The following is a 20,151-nucleotide window of genomic DNA, read 5'->3' on the forward strand; positions in this document are numbered from 1 at the left end:
ACGGTTCTGCTGCTGACCCGAAAATTGGCCAGACGGGTGGGTCCCGGTGGGGGTGCCCAGAGTGCGTGTGCCTGTGCCCATCACAGGGACTCAGTGGCTGAGCTCCTACAAAGGGGGGTGCAGGGAGCGCCGGTCTCGGGCGCTGGGGGCCAGCCAGGAGCCTTCAAACACCCTAGGCCGCAGGGCAGGTGAAGACACCCTTCCCACCCTGCCCCCTCGCTCTAGGTCTGCACAAGGCCGGCCTTTGAGGCAAAACCCGTCCAACTCCTTGAAAGTAAACTTGCCACCAGGGAAGCTAAAGGAGGGAGGGGGCTGGCGATGGTGTTTGTATCGGGAAGGCTTGTGTCAAGTTTCAGCCCCTAATGACACTCGGTGGCAAGGTGCCAAGGCCCTGGTAACAGCAGCAGGGGTCAGGGTGAGAGTGACCGCGCGGCGGGGCCGGACTCGCGAACCCTAAGGCACAAGGCGCACACCTCCGGCGGGTGGCGACGAGGGGGGGTGGAGGCGGAGGCGGCGGGCGGGGAGGGGGCGCTCGGGGAGCCGCGGGAGCCGAGAGGAGCGCAGGCATCTTCCGCAATCCATTCATGCACTGGAGCGCGTGCAGAGCTGCTGATCGCTGCCATTGTTACTCGCGGGCGGTGTGGGAGCCGAGCCTCCACTCTGGCGAGAGATAAATGGCCTCTGACAGCCCCTCCTCGCCAAGAGAGCTCCTCGGATTTCACCGCGCGGCGGCTCTCAGGTCTGTGCCTTGCTCGCTTCCCGGTGAGAACCTTTAAATCAGCCTCCTGGCCCTCCCTCCTCCCGGACGTTACCCGCCCCCCCATGCTCTGGCCCCGGCAGGGCCCCAGGCGAGCTGCGCGCAGTCTCCTGCCCTCTCCCCACCTGGAAGGGACTAGGTGGGGAGCTCTGGGAGGACCCAGGGCGGCGGGGGGGGGGGGGGTGGCGGCGGGGGAGGCCGCTGGCACCCCCCCTCCCCTGTTCCTCACCTCCCCGGGAGCGGAGCCCCGCGCCCCGCCTCCGCGCCCACAAGATGGATCAGGCTACCGTGCGGAGAGCGGGCTGTAAATATTTAAAAAGTCTCTCGCGCGCCGGCGGTAATGGCTTTCGCAGTCGGAATGTGTGCTAGGAGAAGAGAGGAAGGGCGATATGTGCACTGTGTTGCGAGGTGGGGGAATTGCTCCTGTGCCTCCTCCCCCTCCCCGTCCCGGGTGGGCTGCACGGTCAGTCTTCCCAATTTCCCGCCCTCCGCCTCTGCCACTCAGTCCCACCATAGCATCGCGAACGCCAGTCGATAGGGAACTTGAGCATGGCAGGGTGACGGAGACCCGGACGAGGCGACCTGGAGCCACTCTCTCCCCTTCGGGCTCTCCCAAGGTCCTAGGTTGGGACTGGCCCGAGACCTGTGGTCCACGTTCGCTTCTCGCACAGGGGAGGGAGGAGACGCACAGTTTGAAGCCCCCTGAGTTTGGGTGGTCCCTGAAACCTGGGCTGGGGTTTTTGCAGCGGGGAGGGGGGGGGCTCGGCCCTGTTTGTGCCTTTTCTCCCCTTCCCATTGCCTCTCTTAAGCCTAGATCCACTCTGAAGGAGCGCCCTTCCCCCGCCCCCCCTTTGAATCTGAAAGTAGCTTTGTGGCTGCTGGGACGGAAACCTGGGAGGAAGCAACGCGGAGAGATGGGGGTGCGGAGGGGGGGCGCAGGCTAGTGCCCAGGCTTAGTGGAGGTCACACGTGGATGTGGCGGGGAATCATTTGCTTCTTTGGCCAGTGTGGGCCTGGGATATTTAAGGCCAAGACCAGCCGGATGGAAGAGGTGGGGGAGGGGGGAATCCAGCCTTCTAGGCTGCGAGAGGCTTAATGGGCCCACAACTGGGTGTGTGCCGGGTGGGGCTGTCGCCTTTGCCAGAGGCCCCTCCCTGGCGGGGTGGGGGCGCCGAGTTGCCCGGAGCTGGGGCGGGCCGTTCGCCGGGTTCGTGCAAGAGGTTGGAGGGGGTGTGGGTCCAGTCCGGGGCTGCTCCCCTGCACCCCTTTGCTCCACCCCCTCAGGGACTGGCCAAAGTGAGGGTGCCGGCGGCGTGTCAGGGCGCGCCAGGGCGGCTGTCCACGTTCGAGCGCGTGGAGCTCCAGACTCCTGGCAGCTCCGCGCACTCCGCTTCCAGGGGCTTGTGCTGCGCCCTACTCGCTTGTTTGTCTCGTGTGAGTCTCGTAAACCGCTCTGATTTATTACCCAGACTAAATGCTTAATTTGTGAATATGAAACAGATTAAAAGGGGCGGGGGGGAGGGGGCTTGAGGTCGGCATATTTTAGCAATCAGACCAAAGCAACCCGGCAGATGTTTCAAATTTGTCGACATTTTCAGGCTCATGTGGAAAGCCAGCCAGAATGGTCAAGAGGTCCTTTCTCCTTCCTTCAACCTGAGAACTTGGCAATGATCAAAAGGAGGTGATTAGTAGCTACAGAGAAAAGACACCAGCAGGCAAGGAGTTAACAGAGGCTGAGCCCTTCAGCTCCTGGAATGGGATGGGAGGTGTGTGTGTGAGAGCTGCTCACAAAGGCAAGAGGGGTCCTGGCTAAAAAGGCCCAAGTCCTAGAAGCCAACTCTGAAGAACAAAGTAGAGGATCCATTAAAAGTTAATTCAGTAAATAAACTTAATTGGTGATAAAACAAACAAGAAAGATGGAAAGGCCAACTTAAAATAGCCGAAGGATAATAAAAATAAATAGTTTTGATGTGGCCTAAACATGTGTGTGTGCCTTTGGGCAGGCAGGTCCCTACAGCGCTTGGCCTGACACAGGCCTCTGGGGAGCACCCCCTCCCTTTGAAAAACCCCCATGTGTACAAGCAATGTTTTTTGGCATTTGTTGTTTTTTTAAGGCAACTTCACACATCAAAGGTGAGCACCGTGTTCTTTTCAGTTCCCTGGTTCCAGCCGCCCAGTGAAGCAGATACAATTTCTATAAATTGGCCTTCTCCTCTGGGTTTTGATTGATCATCACCATATGAGATTATTGAAAGTCTAATGTCTTATTTCACTTTCTCCAAGGGGTGAGGAGGGGGAACAGTTTATTGGAAGTCAGGCCACGTGAAGACTCTGGTGTTGTGCAATAGTAATTTCCATTAGCCTGGGTAGATCAGCCTCAGGGAAACTCCTATGCATCTCCTGCTGGTCCTTGTACCACCCTCCCCCTCTCCCTCCAGGTCTCAGCTTCAGTCCTTGTTAACAGGTACAGGACAAACTAGAGCTTTCTGGAGCCTTTGTAGTTGGAAGGAGAAAATGGCTGTTGACTAAAAATAAGGCAACAAAAGATTCATTTTCTAACATATTTATTATAACTTAAGAATCCCCTCTTGAGGATTGTTTCCCATTCCAAACTTTTTTGTTCCCCTTCTGCCTCGATACCGACTTTCATTTTATTAAAGTTGATTATGGTTCCTCTGTCTTGTCCTCAGCCAGACAAAGGCTTAGGGAAAGTCAAAGAACGTGTTAATTATATGTTTCTTGTAAACTGACTTTTCATTTCCCCCTAACACATTTAGTTGGCTTGGTGTTTAGTTTAATACTCAATTGCTGCAAATATGCTGCTTTAAAATGCTGTCTTTATTAAAACAAATAAATGAATGCAAAGACCTTTCTAATTTCAACTTGCGTGGGCTAGAAACAGAAGAGAAAAGCGAAAGCGAGAGCAAGAACGAGGAAAAGACAGCGGGGAGGGGAAAGAAGAGACCAGGAAGCGCACGCGCCCATACACACGCGCGCACACGCTCGCTCGCGCATACACACACACACACACACACACACACACACCCCATTCCTTCTGCCAACCCTCCCCCAGCCATGTTAAACTGGTCCATACAATTGTCCCTGGCTGCGCCCTGCAGCTCGCCAGCCCGCCTGGATTTTCCATCACTTGGCGCCTAAGGCGATCATTAGCTGAGAATGGACAACCTCCTCTACCTGCTGGCAGCCCATCACTTACCAGCCAGGGGAAGCTGGCTGCAGGCTTCTGCGCTTGGGCTGGGCCCCATTTGCTCAACCCGAGAGGGGTCCTTGCTTCTTGCCCCTGGGTGCATTGGTGCCTAATTAAACTCTATCCAGGGCTACGTGCACTAAATATACGGAGGCTGAGAGGCAGCTGGGAGGAAAAGGCGGTCATTACCTGGGCAGAGAAAGTGACTCTTCTGTGAGAGAGGAAGAAGGGATCCCTCTGATGGCACTTTCTGTTTACCCTCAGCAGAGCCCCGGAGTGCACATTAACTCCCGTGCTGAAATCAAGGAGAAATGGAAATTAGGAGGGAAAAAAAATCCATAGCCCACACTTAACTAAACAGGGCCTGTGTCACCACCAAGCAGGAGGGAGGTCTACCAGAGCTCCGAACAGACAATGCTGGCTGCAGAAAAATGACTCAGGTGCCCTTGTGGCATTGGAGTTATTGCTCATGTACCACAGCCCCGTCACACGCAGGAGCTGGAGCTGTATAAATGGCTGTGAGGACGGGAAGGAGTGGATGCGTCAGGAGCCCAAGGACCAGGTGCATGTTGTGAAGCTAAACAGACCGTGGAAAAGCAGGGGGAGAATACTCCGATGAAGGTCAGGGACACCCCACTAAGACCCGGGCCTGGGTGGGATCGAAATGGCCTGGCTTAAGTATAAAGCGACAGCCGGCAAACAGTATGGAGTTCTCATAGAACGGCTGTCAGGGCTTTAATTGGGCCCCCCATTTCACCCAAAGGAAATTGGGTACAGAGGGTAAGAACACTAACTCAACAACTTGACACGTTGGTGGCAAAAGTAAGACCAGAGCCCTGAGCTCCCTGCTTTGGACGAATTGGAGGAGGAAAGCAAGTTCTGGTTAAAGGAAGATCCAGGGCGCTCTTGGTCACTGAAGAGGCCTAGTATTTTAGTCATTGAGCATTTATTAAGCACTCACTGTCTGCAAAGCACTGTGCTGGGCATATGAGGCCACAGTGCTATGAGCCCTCAAAGGACTGAGTAAGGCAGACTTTCTGTGCCTGGTAACAAAGGTCATGAAGGACAGTGGGCAAGGGGGCTGGAGAAGGGAAGGAAGCCAACCACTTGGCGGGGTGGATTTTGCTTCTTTACGCAGCCCACTGCGAGGTTTACAGGAGGGCAGCCTGGATATAAGACTGTTCTCCTGGGGGTGGAGGTGCAAGAGAGGTCATCTGGGCCAGGGCCCTTCACACCACCTTCCTTGGAGGGCCTGTTTCCCAAGGCTGGCCAGGAAAATGAGTCTAATGCAAATTGAGGAGGCAGCTTGTCTAGCTCAGGCACTCATTGCAGTCTCTCTCTTGCCCTGGACAAATAGAAGAGTGTAGCTTATCCCCAAAGCTCCTGGACAAATGCAGGCTCCCTGGGGGAGCTGGTAAGGGAATACTGCCTCCCTCGACAAAACAAACCCGAGACTCTCCAAGGTTTAGCACTGGAATTGGAGTCTCCCAACAGAGAAGAGGGGCTGGCTTCAGTGCTTCCCGCTCTGTGCCCCCCAGATTCCACCTGCCCCTTGGGGAGCTCGCAGTGTGATCACAGGTGCCCTCCCTGCAGCCATCTGGCCTCAGCCCAGCCTCTGCTCTTGGTTTCCCTAAGCAGAGGCGAAACATGCTGGAACCTTCAAAGCACATTCCTAAACACTAAGGGAGAGCTGTGGGGAAGTGAAAACAAAGAGGCCAAGGAGTGCCGGAGCAGTTCAGCTTACAGAGTCTGTGGGCCAACAGGGCTGGCCCACGTTCAGTCAGACTTCCTGGCTGTGGGCCAGCCTGAGCTGGCAGCGTGCCCTCTCCAGCCCACCACTCAGGCCTGAGTGGCCCAACAGACCTGGGCACACCCTCGCACCCAGCCAGGCCCCAGGAAGCCCGGCTGCCCCTTAGCCACTCTCTTAGCCTGTCCTCTCCCCATTCAGGTTGCTAGTACTAGGGCCAGAATGGCTTCTGCAGTCCCTTAACCCAGCTCTTCCTAAGAGTGAGTGGGTTGCCAGTTGGCCAACTCTGCCTCAGGGTGGCCTGGTGGGTCTGGGGGTGGCCCAAGTCCCCTGGCTGATAGCTTCAGGCTTTGAGCAGCCCTGTTGGGCAGTTGTGAACACATGGTCACTGTTTATCGCTGTGTGCCATAAAGATATTATCACCTGTGTGTGTCAAGGCTGGGAAGCACTGCTAACTCATGGTAAGTGTGACATCCAGGGCCCAAGAGGTGTTCGCACATGTAAGGCGGAGAGCATCAGGCCACATGGCCCTTTAGGGCTCAGTCATTCATTGAACAAGCATCCGATCCAGCCCCCTTGTCTGTTGGGCACTGTGCTGGGGGAGACCCTAGGCCCCTCCTTAGAGAACTTACAGTCTCATGGAAAGAGATAAGCCCCACATGGCTGAATACCTCTCTGTGTTCACGTTAACTGAAGCCAGGAGAAACAGCTGCCCTGGCTTTTCCTCCTCAGGCATATATTTTTCAAACCAAAGAGCGGATGGTGTTTCTGCCCATTTTCCACTTACAGCTGGATAACCAAAGACTCCCCCAAACTCTGAGCGCTGACCTGCTAAATAGGGACTTGGGAACTGGGAATTCTCTGCTTTCTTTCCTGATGTTCCACCCAGACGACGTCAGGTTAATGGCAGATGTTATGTGTCGCACCTGCGTGTGGCACACAGTTCTAAGGATATCAGAGGGTATGCCAAGAAGTAAGCCTCTCCCTCTGTCCCCCAGTTTGCCTCTCTGCGGGCAATCACTGCTCCTGGGCTCTGGCTTACCCTCCCCAAGATAGTCTATTAGGCTAATCCTTAAAAAGATTTTGATTTTAGCCCTGGCCGGATGGCTCATACGGTTGGAGCACCGTCCCACACACCAAAACGGTTGCAGGTTCGATTCCCAGTCAGGGCACATACCTAGGTTTTGGGTTCAATCCTTGGTAGGGGCGGATGGGAGGCAACTGATAGATATTTCTCTCTCACATCAATGTCTCTCTCCCTCTCTCCCTCTCTCTCTCTCTCTCTCTCTCCCACCTCCCCTTCCCTCCCTCCCTCCCTCCCTCCCTCCCTCCCTCCCTCCCTCCCTCCCTCCCTCCCTTTCTCCCTCCCTTTCTCTCTTTATAAAATCAATAAACATATCCTCAGTAAGGATTAAAAAAAATTTTTTTATTTTATTTTGAAAAATCCAAAACCCCCAAAGAAAAATCTAAAGACTGGTACAGTGAGCACCCATATGTGAAGGCCGACTTTCAAAGGTGCTATATTTATTCAACACACCTACCCTTGGAAAGATTTCAATACCCCTTCAGAGATCTGAATTAATTTACCTTTATCTTAGAATGTTACTTAGGAATACTTTGCCCTCGTAGATACATTAAATGCTCATCTTCCCTCTCCGCAGCCCCAGCACCTTATCAGTGTGCCTTGTTCACAGTAGACAGTTAATGAAGCTGTGGATTCGGTAGCAGGGACTGCACAGTAGTTGGTAGGGTGGAGCCAGACTGCCCAGGTTGGAAACCTGACTATGCCACTTGACTAGCTGTGTGGCCTCAGGCATTGACTCTAGGCAGCTCACTTTACCTGTCTATAAAATGGAGGGTAATAATACAACAGATTCCAGAATGTTGGGACAATTAAATTAGTTGATGGACATGAACACTTAAAATCGTGCCTGAGCCCTAACCAGTTTGCTCAGTGATTAGAGTGTCAGCCCACGGACTGAAGGGTCCCAAGTTCGATTCTAGCCAAGGGCACATACCTCGATTGCAGGCTCAATCCCTGGCCCTGGTTGGGGCACGTGCGGGAGGCAACCAGTTGATGTGTACCTCTCATATCAGTGTTTCTCTCTCTCTCTCTCTCTCTCTCTCCCACTCTCTCTGAAAAGCAATGGAAAAAGTATCCTCGAGTGAGGATAAAAAAAAGTCGTACCTGGCATATGGAAAGTGCTTAATAGGTACCGGGGAGACTTAAATACATTTGGTATCAACTTTGTTTTGGTGATTGCACATGAATTATTTGGCCCTGAGTTCACGGCTTCCCCTTCGAGAGAGGCCTGAGAAAACCAGGAATGTTGCTTCACAATCCTTCCCTGCCTGAGAGAATCACCTGAGCTCAGCTCTGCTCCCAACTGAGGCAGAGTGGCATTTAAGTGACAGGGCATCCTGCGGACAGTTTCTACACTCATGGAGAGTTTCTGGCCATACTTATTAAAAAGACATTTGGAGCCTGGCTGGGAGTGGCTCAGTGGTTGAGCATCGACCTAGGATCCAGGAGATCAGGGTTCGATTCCCGGTCAGGGCACATGCCCAGGTTTCGGGCTTGATCCCCGGTGGGGGCATGCAGGAGGCAGCCGATCAATGACTCTTTCATCATTGATGTTTCTATCTCTCTCCCTCTCCCTTCCTCTCTCTGAAATAAAAAAGATTTTTTTTTTTTTTTTTAAGACATTTGGAGGGAAAGTCTTTTTTTTTTCCTTCCTATTTTCTAGCCTGGCTAGTTGCTGCCCTGCTGACAGAACCATCTTCGAAAGAAGAACTAGCTTTTTCTTTAAAGACAGAACCAGGAAGAAACGTCCTTCTCCCTCAGTGAGTTCCGGCCTCACAAATGCCTGTTTCAGGCCCGAGTCGAGGGTCACACAGCAAGTGGGTGCGATCCCAGGAGTCCCCCATCTGACAAGCCAGAGTGGGTCTTATGGACCCTCCAGACAAAGTTGCCTGGGATCCCATAGGAATGGTTGAATGGTGGATGTTTTAAGAGCCAGAGGCAAGAGAGGACATGGGAAAGATAAAGAAATTTGTTTAAAGGTATACTTTGCTGTGCTATAAAATCCTGAGTCTAATGTTAGGCTTTGACGGCTGTAATATCTGACCTTGACATTGTGATGTTTCTGCCATATAATTTAATTAACGTGTGATGCTGGCATGATGCCAGAGAGTCAAATGTTCTGACAGCTCTTGGAAGCCATATAAGTCCCTTTGAAGTTCCCCTCAGTGAACTGACACATGGAGAAACCTCCTAAGGTTGAGGACAGCCCCTGCTATGGGGTACAGAAATGTAGCTGTGTTGTGGTTACACTGGATAACACTGGTAAAGCCACCTGCTGCCTTGTCACAGTTCTGGGGGCCAGCTGTGGTTTCTAAGGGCCCTAACCACCAGGAATGGCTCCTTAAGGGACATGTGGAGGTTTCCTATTGACATATTTTTCTCCATAAAATGTGTTCTTCTTTCCCAACTTCGCTTATCACCATGTCCTTGAGCTACACATAGGAACATAAATGAGATGAGAGAGGACATTTTAACTAAAGACAAAAAGGATTGTATACATCCATTCCACACATAAGTATTTAACACCCACTGCGCACACCTACCAGAGCTCTGGAAATTCATTTATGGCAAGGAACAAAACAGTATCTTGGCCATCATAAAACTTCATTTTACTGGAGAGAGAGAAAAAGAATAAATACATGAGTGAAAAAAATATATACTATTTCAGGTTGTGATGCTATGAAGAATTAAGAAGGGTAAGGGGATCGAGAGAGATGGAGTGCAGTATTCTTTTAGATGGTAGATTGTGCATTATAAGTCTTGGGTTGACCGTGTATCAGTCAGTACTTTACCACAATAAGACTGTATAACAAACCACTCCCAAACTGAGTAGCTTACATCAATAAGCATTCAATCTTTTTAAATTTTTTTTTAATTGATTTCAGAAAGAGGAAGAGAAACATCAGTGATGAGGATGAGAGAAAATCATTGATCAGCTGCCTCCTGCACACACCCTACTAGGGATCAAGCCCCCAACCTGGGCATGTGCCTTGATCAGGAATTGAACTGTGACCTCCTGGTTCATGGGTCAACAATCAACCACTGAGCCACACCAGCTAGGCAGCATTTATTTATTTTTTTCATCAATAAGCATTTATTTCTCACATATGTGTCTGTGGATCACCTATGCTTAGCTGATGTAATCTGTGCTCAACTGGGCTTGACTCCAAGTATGGGTTGGATCCAGTCTGTTCCATGTGTCCCTCATCCTCCATGGATGAGTGGGCTACCTGGGACATGTTCTCCTCATGGGTAGAGTGGAAACAACATAACTCTTAAGTCCTAGACTTAGAATGCTCACACGGTTACTTCTGCTTACATTCCATTAGCCAAAAGACATCCTGTGGCCTGAGATCAATGGGATGGGGGGAGGTGCACTCTACCTCTAGCAGGATGAATTGCAAAGTCATATGGCAAAGGGCATAGATACAGGGCAAGGTGAAGAATTGGGAACAGTAATGCAATCTGAAACAGATGGTTCAAACAAAAACTATGTATCTCTAGCTATGACATTTATATACACAAATACATATATCAAATGATATAAGTGCCTTTGCTGGAATCTTCTGTTTTAAGTTAAATTTAAATAAATCCATGCAATAATTACACATTAGCGTCCCTGAGGTGGTTTATTATGGGACCAGAGGCTTCTGGGTCATGGCCACCAACCTCAGGAAACCTGGGAAGATGGACCATAGGCCATCCAGTGCTGAGAGAGAAGACCCTGATGGGTACCTTTCTTCCTGCCTGGACTTCCTGAGCAGGGATGGTGCAGGTGGGAAAGACCACAGGAGACCCCAGACCCAGCAACTGTCTTTGCTGGCCTCTGGGCAGGTCTTGGAGTGACACAGATCTGGAGTAAGACCCAGGAGGTATCATCACTAAGTCTCCGTCTACTACCAACTAGTCTCACTGGCTGTCTAGGACATACCTTCATGTGTTGTATAAGGGCATAGATTGAAGATTCCAACTCTTTCTTGCAGCTCCTTTTCCTCTAGTCTTGCCCTGCCTTTCTCATGTCATCTTTGAGTAATGTGGGCGGGATCCATAAGTGTCTCTTCAGAAAGCAATGATGTTTCAAGTCGGGCCTCCCTTCCATGAATTCCTCCAGGGCTATGCAGTCAGCCAAGCACTGGAACCTGGCCCTACCCTTTAGGAAGGAAAGCTTGCTGTTCAATTGATTCCAATGGCTAATGGAATCTAATCACCTTTGCCCAGAGTGATTCCAATCAAAGGAATCCACTGTATAAAAATTCAAGGCGGCAGCATCAAGATTTACATCTTGTAAATGGGGAGAATGAAGCATGGGGGCAAATGTTTAATGGTGGGGCCCCATGGGGTTCAGACCATCTCTTATTTGGGGGAATTCTGGCTCCTGTCTCCAAAGGTGTTCAAGGTGATCCATCTTCTGTAACTAATCCTAGCCTAGAACTGGAAGGGGGACCAGCTGGATGTAATCGCCTCTTAGACCAGCTGCCATTATGGAGTGCGTCGGGCATTCCTGAAACTACAACTTGGTCTCTGATTTCACTGGCAACTTGGCTTGATTTCACTGGGTCTACCTTGAACTTATCCACGTCTGAACCTCCCTCAGTTTTCTTTTTCAATCTCAATGTAAATCTCTTCACAACTGTCTCCCAGAGGCCCTTCTGTGCTTTCAGCCTTCATTCCCCATTAGATGATGATGACAATGATGATGATTTACTTTTTTTTGAATAAAAAAGCTGTACAGAACAGTATGCATATCATAAGTGCAGGGCTCAATGAACACACTCATATAACCTGTACCCAGATCAGGAAACAGCATCACCAGCACTCCAGAAATCAACTCACCCTTCCTTCCTGGTACTATGGCCCCAAAGATAACTGCTATCCTAACTTCTAATAGCATTGATTAGCATTGCTTGATTTGGTACTTTATAGAAATGGAATCTACAGAATGAACTATTTGTGTGTCTGGCTTCTTTTGTTCCACGTTGTGCTTATAAGATCCATTTATATTGTGTGCCATGTGGTTCATTCATTCTCTGCTGTGTAGTATTCAACTGTGTGAATACACCACATTTTATTTCTCTGCTATTCTACTGTTGATGGGCATTTGGGCAGATTGGCTTTCGGTCAATTACTAATCTTGCCACTATGAACACTTCTGGTGAAGAGATGGACACATTCCTGCTGGGTGTATGTATACCCATGAGTTGAATTGCTGGGCTATAAGTCAGGCCTGTGTTCAGCTTTAATAGATAGTGCCAAAGTAGTCGTGCCAATTTATATTCCCACGAGCATGAGAGTGCTCCTTGTCAGCACTTGGAATTTTCTTTTCTCACTTTTAGGCATTCTGGTGGACCCTATTAGATTTAAAGCTCTTAAAGGGCAGAAACAAAATATTTTCCTTCCTTGAAAATCCTCCCAAGTATCTCCTACAAAATCATCATGGGAAAAATGCTAACTGATGCCCTGGGAAATTAAAGCCTGTGGTTTTCTTTACATTTCAGGAATATCTGAGATTTTGTCCTTGATCTTTAACGACAGTAGGTTTTGGAAACTGAGAAAATAAAAGTTTGGATCAAGCTTCAAGGCTCCCCTTTCCCCCTCCCCCACCTGGTCTTACTCTGGTTTCCGGTGGCCCAATGCTTCCCTGAAGCCCACGGGTGACCTTCTGCTGGCTCTGTCTCCCAAGGGAGTCTCAGCTCCTAGGCCCCCACCTAGAGTGACCTTCTTGCTCACCACGACACCCAGCTCCAGGCACACTCATTTTCTCTGTACTTATTGTCACGGCCACAAAACGTATCATTTGGTTCCTCTGAAATGAGTGATATCTCCTCTGTTCAGTTGTAAGTTCTTAGAGGGCAGGGACCACAGAGCCTCTTAAGGTGTTAACACATCTTGCCCACAGTGTTGCCCACGATGTACTTGCTGATTAGATACACTACCATTGGTTTCTGTCTCTTAGTTGAGTGGAGCTGGGAAAGACTCAGATGCTAGGGTCAAGAAAGTCTAAATTTAATCAGATGAGCACATATCATGAGTGATTTCTTAACACTGGGTGTATTTTGAAGAAAAGCTTGCTGGTCTCATTTCATTGTCTGTACTAACCTAGCTGAGCAGCAGAGTCCTCTGGCTGGTTCACTCACTGACTATCTCAGTGTCGCTTGGGGTGTCAGTGTAGAATACCTTGGCCCCACGCCTGAAAAGTCTGACTCAATAGGTCTGGGGTAGGGCCTGGCAATCTCTATCTTTAACACTCACCACAGCTGACTCTGACGCACAGCCAGGTTTGGAAACTAGTTGAGTCTGAAAAGAATGTTCTCTTCTAGGAAGTGAGAAAATATCAGGGGGTGCCGTGAGAAGGGACTGTAATATAATGTTTTGGATTTAGAGAAACTGTGTTTGAGTCTCAGCTCTTCCACTTACCAGGCGTGTGATCATGGGCAAGTTACTCAACCCCTCTGGGCCTCAGTTTTCTCTTCTGTGAAGTGAAATCACCATGGATCTGCTTTGGTGCAACAAATTACCCCAGATTTGTTGATTATTTACCAGCCAATTACTTCACCACTTAAAAAAAATTTGCTTTATTTTATTCACGATTCTGTGGGTTAGGATTTCTAAGAAGGGCTTAGCTGGGTGGTTCCCTCCTGGGGTTGCAGTTAAATATCAGTGAGGGCTGAAGCCGTCTGAAAGATGTTTAAGATGGCACACTCATGTGGCTATCAGTTGATGTTGGCTGTTGTCTGGGAGCTTGGCCGGGCTGCCAGCTGGGACATTTACCTGTGACTCCCCAGCACGGCAGTTGACTTCTTTCTGAATTCTTCCAGAATGGGTGTCCTAAGAAAACCAGAAGGAAGCTGCATGAAGTCTTTCTGACTTAGCCTTAGAAGTCTGAAAGTATCATTTCTGTTGTGTTCAAAGCTGTCACAAGACCACCCAGATTTCTAGGAGTGGGGGCATCAACCCCACCTCTTGGCAGGAAGATTATCAAATAACCTGCAGACATGTTTAAAACCACCACAGTATCTAGGGTTTTTGAAGATTAAGTGAGATGATCACTGAAGTGTTGAACAAATGTGAATTTCCCTGGGGTAGAGGGACAGTCTTTCTCAGTTTCTAGTCATTTTTAGTCCCTGTGGATAGTTTGTACAGTGAAGCAGTGGGGCAACTTCTCATTCCCGGATGGTGGTTGTTGGGTACGCAAGGAGTTGTGTCCACAAGGTATCCCATGATTTTCTGCCACCCATGTCAACCCTGCCACATGCCTGGTTTCAACTGGAAACTCTTTGGGCTCCAAATAGGAACACCAGGCTGAGGACACAGTGTCATCAGGACAAGACACACACTCTGGTGTGAGGCCTTTGGGAGGCCCAACTGTGTTAGAATGGTGAACTGAGTGGCACCCGGAGAGAAGGCAGCCGGAGAGTGGCTTTTGTGGGCATTGTTGTTCCACCTCATGTTCAGGAGTGGATCCCTTCTCTGACCTTGTTTTTTTTCACCCCATGTCTGGAGAGATCCGAGTAGCTGAGGAAAAGTCAAAGGGAGACCATTCTGGCCAGCTTCCAGGCTCCCAAAGGAAGGTGGAGAATGGGGTGCTTCTGGATGAGGCAGCATTAAAAGGAAGGCTGGGCTCCAGCTGGTGCCAGAGTGCAGATGATTTGCCCTGAAGGCTACCCTGAGAAGGCCGGACAGCACAGGGAGGAGCCAGTATGTTATCTGCTACAATTTCCTGCCATTTGGGAAGGAGGTGGTTGAGAGTTCTCTCTGAGAAAGGGGTCCATTTACCTCTCTCGTTCACTCTTATTCTGGAAAAACGTAGTAGGGCCTGTGTTTGGCAGTTTGAAGAAGCTCCTCTCTCTCTGGTCCTCCTGCTTTCCTTCTGGGGTTCCTTCCCCCTTGTCCCCCATCACCACCATTAGTAGTCTCACATTGGGCAACTGTATCATTCAAAGTAGAGTGGGATGAGGCTCGGAGCTGCACAGCAATGCAACAGTTTAGCAGCCAGAGTTCACATTATTAGGTTCCTTCTATGTGTGCCTGACACCGTGCTGAGGGTGAGAAGTGGTCCACGGGCCCCCACGGTGCCGGTGGAGGAGCACACACCACATGCCTAGTGAGTGATACACGCGCGTGAGCACCTTCGGAATCCATGGCAGGACAGGCCTCAGAGGACTGTGGAAGCCAAGAGAGGACTCCTGCATGGAGTAGCTAAGCAAGGCCATACAGCAGACTGTCCATTCTCTCACAGCTCTGTGCCTCAGTTTCCCCATTTGGAAAATGGGGGTAATGAGGTGCCCTTCTCAAAGTGTCTCCAAGAGAATGAAATGAAGGGGTGCTGATAAGCACTCAGCAGGGGCCTGGCGCTGTCAGCCCTTAATCAGGTTGGTCTTCACAGGTCAGGGATTGGCATGAGGAGGAGGGACAGAAGCCTAGGGGCCCTGGGGTGTTGCCGGGAGGGTGGATTCATGGAGAAGCCAGGAGGTCAGAGGGGTTGTTGTGGAGGGAGAGCTTACTCCAGGGATGGGTTCTATATGACTGGCTGGTTTTGTACAGTGTTGAAGCTCCTCAAGCCTCCCAGCCCCTCCCACCCTCCAGATTGGTTTCATCTTCTCCCTGAGGCATTTCCTGGCAGCTCCACCCATGGTTCTGCCTTCTCACAGACCTGGCTTGGCCCTGGCACCACCACTGAAGCCTGGCCCTACTTTTTAAATTTTTTTTTAATCCTCACCTGAGGGTATTTTTCCATGGCTTTTCAGAGAGAGTGGAAGGGAGAGAGAGAAACATGGATGTGAGAGAAACACATTGATTGGTGGCCGCCTGCACACACTCTGCACGCACCCTGACTGGGGCCAGGGATTGAGCCTACAACTGAGGTACGTGCCCTTGGACAGAATCGAACCTGGGACCGTTCAGTCCGTGGGCCGACACTCTAACCACTGAGCCAAACTGGCTAAGGCTTGGCACTACTTTTATATGACCAGCTCTTTGCATTTCTCCTCACTGGGGCAAAAATCTCCATCCTCCTTATGTGACCACCCCCCTAATTGTCCAACCTTGGTGGAGAGGAAAGACCATCGGTTTAGGAGCCCAACCCACTAGCTCTGTGACCTTGGGAGAGCTCCTTAACCTCTCTGAGTCTCAGTTTCTTCATCTACAAAACAGGGTAATAATCATGACTAGTGACTTGTTTGACCATACTTCCATGAGGATTAAATAAGGGAATGCATTAAATATAGGCCTTGTACTTAGTAGGTGCTTTGTAAATGGTGGCTATTTCCATAGTGATTCTATGCTGTGTATCCAGGTGTTTGATTCAACAACATCTGGGGATGTGCTCCCTGCCCCCTTTCCCTCCTCAGAGGTACCCCATGCTGTGCCTCAGAATAGGAAAGAGCAGGCTCAGTGAGGGGGCAACTTCTGCCATGTTCTGTTGGTCAGAGCAAGTCACCAGGGCAACACGGATTCCAGGGGCAGGGACACAGATTCCACCCTGTATTAGTTTGCTTGGGCTGTTATAACAAAGACCACAGATGGGGTGGTTAAACAACAGAAATGTACGGGCTCACAGTTCCAGAGGCTGGAAGCCTGAGATCAAGGTGTCAGCAGGGTTGGTTTCTTCTGAGGCTTCTCTCCTTGGCTTGTAGATGGCCACTTTCTCCCTGTGTCCTCACATGGTCTTCCCTCTGTGTGTCTCTATGACCATATTTCCAACTGTTATAAGGACACTAGTCATATTGGATTAGGGTCCACTCTAATTATCCCACTTTAACTTAATTACCTCTTTAAAGACCCTATCTTCAAATACAGTCACATTCTGAGGTAGGACTCCAATCTAGGGGTTAAGACTTCAACGTATGGATTTGAGGGAGACACAGTTCAGCCCATAACATACCCCCTTGGTGTGTGAGGAGCTGCAAGGAAGTTGTGGCCAAGTTTAATCTACGAAAGATTATACGGTGCCTGATCATAGTATGTGCTCAAACGTGCCGTCTGCTGGTATTACTATTTCTGCTAGTTTATTACCAGCTCGTTGTGAGGTTAGTGAAAAAAAAAACCCACAATAACAACACTCCAATTCTAGGCCCTAAACCTTCCAGACTCACTCTCTCCAGCAAACACCCACCTTCCCCAGGGCTGCGGCCCTTAACACATCATTGCCAGGTACCCAGCAGGCTGCAGGGACTTCACCTGCCTTGGCTACCAATCTTCGCACTCCCTCAGCTGGCCTTGAGTGTACTGTGGGCTGCCTCCCAGAACAGGACAGGCCAGGCTGGCCTCACCTGCCTTTACTCCCCCCCCCCCCCCCCCCCCCCCCCGTCTCCACCCCCCCCCCCATGCAACCCCTCCATCTTCCGTCGGACCCGACACTGCCCCCAAGATGAGGGAGCACGCATACTAGTTCTCATAGTACCTGACTTATATACATAAAGGCTCTCTAATAAACATTTGTAGAATTTTATCGATGTCAGAGTCTTCGTGGTCCCCTTAAGCCCCTAGCTCAACAATTCCCCCGAGGTCTCAAATCCCAAAGTCACAAGAAAGCCCAGCGGGGATTCGACGGTTTCTCCTAGCACAGCTTCTCTGGTGCTTATTCCCTACTCCCCTCCCTCCAGTCCATTCCACAGCAGCCCTTCCTTACCACGTGGCGCCCTCAAAGACTTGGAGTTTTGACGTTGAACCTGCCTTTTATCTCTGTGGATGGGTGGAAGGGTGGCTTTGGGAGAGAGGCAGCATTTCTGCTCCCCCTTAAACCTCTTACAAGGTGGGACAGCTCTGCACTTCCAGAGTCAGAGAAGTAAAGGAAAGAAAGACATAGCTGCGGGGACAGCCACCCCAGGAGAAATGAGAAAGCGACAGAGAAAACAAGAAGAAATGGTGTGGAGTTGGGAGAGGTCAAGCGCTATGATGTTGGCAGCTCTGACGGGCACACAGAACAGCTCAGGGATGTGGTGGGGGTGGCAGCCTGGCAGAACAGGCCGACAAGGCCAACCCTCATTGCCAGAGCCGGTGCTCAGCTGGGCAGCCCCGCGAGGTCTGTCTCTGGACACCGTTATGAACTGACGGTGAACATGCAGAAGCCTTCCCCCCAAAACGCGCTTAACGGACTGCAGCGTCCCTACTGACTCTACACATCTCCCCACCCATGATGCGTTGGCGGAGGGTCCCTTCTCACAGTCCCCGTCCCCACCCTCACCACTGCACACACAGCTGGCCCGCAGGCCAAATATGACATCCCCTCAAGGGCGGGAGAAGCAGGTTCATCAAAGGAGGATTTACACAAGGATTGATTTAAGGAAAGGACCAAAATGAGGATTTCTGATCCCCACGACCCTTTTTTTAAAGTTGCCGTTTGGACGTCTTGAATGTTCTATAAAGGAAGGTCAGCAAGTGGCCCAGACTCCCAGGCCTCAGACTTGCCCCAGGGCTGAGGAAAGAGGTCAGACATGCTAACTGCCATGCTGTGGCCAAAAGCTCCTGCCGTGCTGAGCAGTTCTGCTAAGCCAGACCATGTTTTCCAAACAGTCTGGCTGGCCAGTCAGGCTCGGGCAGCAGCGGGCAGCAACAGGCTAAGTGTGACACTGGGCTGTGGGCCTTTTAAACAAACACACTCCGCTTCCCTCTGTACTCTGAATTGCCTGCTTGGAAAGAGAGAACATCTCGGCCCCGGTGGTGAGGGATCTAAGCCCTGGTGACAGGGGAGTTGAAATTCTCAGGATGGGCGGCCAAAGGCTGCTAAGAATATGCAGCCACAGGCCAGACCACAAGCCAGTTAACGCCCCACGTGGCGGCCTCCGTGGTCCTTCGGGCATGGGAGGAAGGAGCTTAGTGAGCAGCCAGTGCTCCTGGAGTCCCTCAGTTGGAATTGTGTAGACACAGAAGTAAAGAATCAGGTAAAGTAACATTTTAAAAACCCCAACAAGCCCAGCCTGCTCTCAAGGAATATGTGATCTGAAGAGGGGAGGACATTCCTGCCATGAGGGACTTGCTGTACATTACAGATAAAAGCAAGAACAGCCATAGAGAAGAGGCCAGGGGCATGCCACCTCACATGGGGTTGTGAGGCTGTAAGTGCCAACGACAGAGCCCACGCTGGCTTCTCACTATCAGCTTGGTTGGATCTTGTGGCCTAGCAGTTGGTGGCCTGACGGGCAGTCCGGAATATGCAGTCCCTCTTCCAGACCTTGATTTCTACATCTGGGAAGTGAAGGGTTTGGATCACCGTTTCATAACTGTTCTTGAGGGTCAGGTCTCAGATCCTCTGGGACTCTGGTGTGTGCATTCCCAGCAACATGGACACAGGCATCCAGGCCGCCATTTTCATACCATTTCAAGGGTGGCCCGGCCCCAAGCAGACCATTCGAGGATCTCAGATAAAGGTTCTGAGGTTTTGGTTTAGGGGAGGAAGTGATCTTGGAGACCTGGAGTGGGCTGCGAATAGTTCGAAGAGAAAGTGGGATTGAAGGAGGGGCAGCACTGAAATATCTACTCTATCCAACAGATGCAGTGAGCATCACCTGTGAGCCAGCACAGTGGATGCAGCTGCAAAGAAATCGCAAGGGGTCTTGCATGTTCTGGGATTGTCATTACATCTGGACAGACAACCCATTCGGCTCCAGCCATGCAGGCTGTCCTTCTCTTCCTCACATAGTTCAAGGTCAGTCCAACTTCAGGGCCTGTGCACTTGCTCCTTGGTTGCTTAGAGCTCTCTTTCCTTCATACTCTTACAGATGGTGCCTTCTCAGCTCTGGTCATCCTGGCTAAAGATGCCCCTCACAGCTGCTTGGAGCCACAGTGCCCTGTTTCATCTTCTTTGTAACACATAGTATCATCTGAAGTTGTCTATTTGCTTTCTGTTTATGGTCTGTCTCCCATAGGATAGGGACCTTGTGGGCCCTGTTCTCCGGGGTGCCAGGACAGTGCTTGGCACAGAGTAAACACCTGTCACAGATGCGATGAACCAAATGAACTAATTATAGACTTAATGACAGATTGCTGGGAACTGGTGAGGCCTGCAGTGTAGGGGGTGGGCAGGAAGGTTTGAGAGGGTGAAGCTGGGGGACTAACCTGGTTTGGAAAAGGTGTCTTGGAGGAAGTGCTGTTTGAATAGAGCTCTGAATGAGTAGGCAAAGGGGGAGGCCTCTGGGGGGAGATGGATCTGGGCCAGCTCCTGGCAAGGCCCAGATGTGGGAAGGGGCTGGAAACAGAATCCAAGAGCAGGGCTACAAAGGGCCTGCCTGTGGAACTGGCTCAGGGTTTTCCTCTCAGCTCTCTCGGGAGTGACAGCTGTGGGAGCACCATGGCTCTGGCTGGAGGAACTGCCCTCCATTACCTCTCTGATTCATCCTCCTACCCTTTAACACCCTGGA

At 50.7% G+C, this 20,151-nt stretch overlaps 1 protein-coding gene across 2 annotated transcripts in view; it reads left to right on the plus strand.

Annotated features, from left to right (window-relative positions):
- The first annotated feature begins 621 nt into the window (after positions 1-621).
- The window catches only part of BCOR (BCL6 corepressor), an 83,886-nt gene continuing 64,356 nt past the window's right edge, over positions 622-20,151 (plus strand). The window contains exon 1 of one of the 2 annotated variants that reach the window (XM_081126107.1): positions 622-762. The gene's annotated coding sequence lies outside the window, so the exon portion shown is untranslated. The remainder of the gene's footprint in view (positions 763-20,151) is intronic. The other variant, XM_081126106.1, reaches the window with a different exon arrangement.

Source organism: Miniopterus schreibersii (genome assembly GCF_964146895.1).
Source record: "Miniopterus schreibersii genome assembly, chromosome: X".
Lineage (NCBI taxonomy): Eukaryota > Metazoa > Chordata > Mammalia > Chiroptera > Miniopteridae > Miniopterus > Miniopterus schreibersii.